At 53.1% G+C, this 2,943-nt stretch overlaps 1 pseudogene; it reads left to right on the top strand.

Moving 5' to 3' along the window:
- Positions 1-396: 396 nt before the first annotated feature.
- On the top strand, positions 397-1,991 carry LOC132211806 (vacuolar protein sorting-associated protein 4A-like; annotated as a pseudogene).
- The last annotated feature ends 952 nt before the right edge of the window (positions 1,992-2,943 follow it).

The following is a 2,943-nucleotide window of genomic DNA, read 5'->3' as shown; positions in this document are numbered from 1 at the left end:
GGCTCTGCACCCCGCGGGCTGTGTGGGGGAATCCACTCCGTGCCTTTTCAGCTCCTCGCAGCCGCCTGCACCCCGGCCCTTGACCCCTTCCACACAGCACTGCACCTCTCTGTGGATCCTCAAATTCCCACTCACTCTGACCTCCTGCCTTCCCTGGTAAGGACCTCTGTGGCTACATTGGGGTCACCGGGACAACCCAGCTTCGTCTCCGCATCTCACAATCTAATCACAGTGACCACAGACGGTAATATCAACAGGCAGCATAGCATGCACCCTAATTGTGTATGTAACCTGTGTGTGTGTGTGCATGTGTGTCTTTTTTTTTTTTTTTACAAAAGCATAACTAATACCTTGGTTCTTCGTTAAATGGAAATTTAAGTATTTCCCCCGATAGTCTTGTGGTTGTTGCTTGTTGTGAGCAATGCGAAGTGTGGCTCACAGAGCTCCGTCCACAACGTCAACCCTCCAGAAAGCCATTGATCTGGTGACAAAAGCCACAGAAGAGGATAAAGCCAAGAATTACGAGGAGGCGCTCCAGCTCCACCAGCGCGCGGTGGAGTGTTTCCTACACGCTATCAAATATGAGGCACACAGCGACGAGGCCAAGGAGAGATTCGAGCCAAGTGCATGCAGTGCCTAGACCGGGCAGAGGAGCTGAAGGGTTACCTATGGAACAAAGAGAAGCACGGCAAGAAGCCAGTCAGAGAACCAGAGTGACAGCAAGGGCAGTGATGGTGACAGTGCAGGGGGTAATCCAGAGAAGAAGAAATCGCAAGAACAACTGACAGGGGCCGTCATGATGGAGAAGCCCAACATTCGGTGGAGTGACGGGCCAGGCTGGAGTTGGCCGAGGAGGCCCTCGAAGAAGCTGTCATTTTGCCAATTAAATCCCCACACTTGTTCACAGGCAAGCGTACCCGTGGCGAGGGGTACTGCTCTTTGGACCCCAGGCACCAGGAAATCCTACCTGGCCAAAGCGGTGGCAACAGAGGGCAACAACTCCACCTTCTTCTCTGAGTCCTCCTCAGACTTGATGTCTAAGTGGTTGGGGGAGAGTGAGAAGCTAGTCAAGAACCTGTTTAGGCTGGCCAGGCAGCACAAGCCTTCCGTAATCTTCATCGACGAGGTGGGTTCCCTCTGCGGATCCCGCAATGAAAATGAGGGCGAGGCTGCCCGAAGGATCCAAACAGAGCTCTTGGTCCAGATGCAAGGAGTGGGAACAACAACGGTGGGACTCTGGTTCTTGGTGCCACAAACACCCCCTGGGTGTCGGATTCAGCATTAGAAGGAGGTTTGAAAAGCGGATTCACATCCCGTGGCCGGAGGAGGCTGCCGGTTCCCAGATGTTTCGGTTGCATCTGGGCAGCACACCACACAGCCTCACGGACGCCAGTATCCAGGAGCTGGCCCGGAAGACAGAGGGCTACTCAGGTGCCGACATCAGCATCGTTGTGCGGGACTGCCTCACGCAGCCCGTGAGAAAAGTACAGTCAGCAACACACCTCAGAAAGGTCCCTTCCCGCACCAACCCTAACATTATGACTGATGACCTCCTGACCCCATGCTCCCCAGGGGACCCAGGGGCCGTGGAGATGACTGGGATGGATGTCCCTAGTGACAAACTCTTAGAGCCTGTGGTTTGCATGTCGGACATGCCCCGGTCTTTGGCCACCACCCGGCCCACAGTGAATGCAGATGGCCTCCTGAAAGTTAAGAAATTCTCAGAGGACTTTGGACAGGAGAGTTAAAAGCTTTTCACTCTGGTGACGGTGACGGTCAATTCATGCAGTCCTCCTGTCGGTGGCCAGACAGGGCTGCCGGGCTCGTCCTGAAATCACTCCGTGTCCCCTGGGCTGTCTGGCCGCCAGCCAAGGAGCAGGAAGGAAGGGGTTCCCGGCCGCAGAGATGCAGAAGCACATCTGGCAGCGGGTGGGATACTGGCTCTTCCTACTTCCTCCTCCTCTTCTGGATGCTCACCAACTCCTTGTCCTGCCACTCCATGTTTGCTTTTATTCCTCTAAATAAGCGGTTCTCAACCTGTGGGTCGCTACCCCTTTGGGGGTCGAACTACCCTTTCACAGGGGTCGCCTAAGACCATCGGAAAACACATATATAATGACATATTGTTTTTGTGATTAATCACCCCTTCCAACTCTCCCATCCACACTCGTCTTGTATACTTGTTTTGTGTATCTCCTTTCCGAAAACCGACTTCTGCGCATGGGCCACGAAGTTTCAATCACACTGTACCTGCGTGACCGCACGTGGTATTTTGAGGAAGAGCCACACTCAAAGTGGCCAAAGAGCCGCATGTGGATCGCGAGCTGCGGTTTGCCGACCACTGCTCTAGAGTAACATGTAACGAGTCTGTGATGTTCCATTTCCAACCTCCTGGGAGGTATTCTTCTTCTGTAAACTTGATTCAAACATCTTTCAGTGAAACCTTCAGTATCCAGCCAGAAAGATGGAGTACTTGGGCTCACAAAAAGTAGCCCTGTTCACAAAAGGAGGATCTGTTACTAATCTATATCTATCCTATCTAATAATAGACAAACATGGTAATTAACCGTACCTCCGACAGGCTTCCCTTTGGCTAATCAGGGCGATATGCAAATTAACTGCTAACCAAGATGGCGGCCGCAGCCAGGCAGCTGAAGCGAACGGGAGGCTTGCCTGCTCCAGTGATGGAGGAAGCCAAGGTTCCCTGCCTGCCGCTGCCCGGCTCTGAGCTGCACTCTAAGAAACAATGTAGCAATTATAGAAGCTAAACAAACCCCAGAAACCTGCTTTCAGCAGCGGAGGCCTCAGAGCTGGAGCTGCAACAGTGTTTCAATTATAGAAGCCAAACAAACCCCAGATGCCTGCTTTCAGCAGCCGAGGCCTCAAGCTGGAGCTGGCCCCAGAGCTAAAGCCGGCTCTCAGCTCCAGTGACAGCCATAGAAG

This window comes from Myotis daubentonii, chromosome 11, assembly GCF_963259705.1.
Source record: "Myotis daubentonii chromosome 11, mMyoDau2.1, whole genome shotgun sequence".
Taxonomy (NCBI): domain Eukaryota; kingdom Metazoa; phylum Chordata; class Mammalia; order Chiroptera; family Vespertilionidae; genus Myotis; species Myotis daubentonii.
The sequence above is the reverse complement of the archived record's forward strand: the minus strand, read 5'-3'. Positions and strand labels throughout refer to the sequence as shown.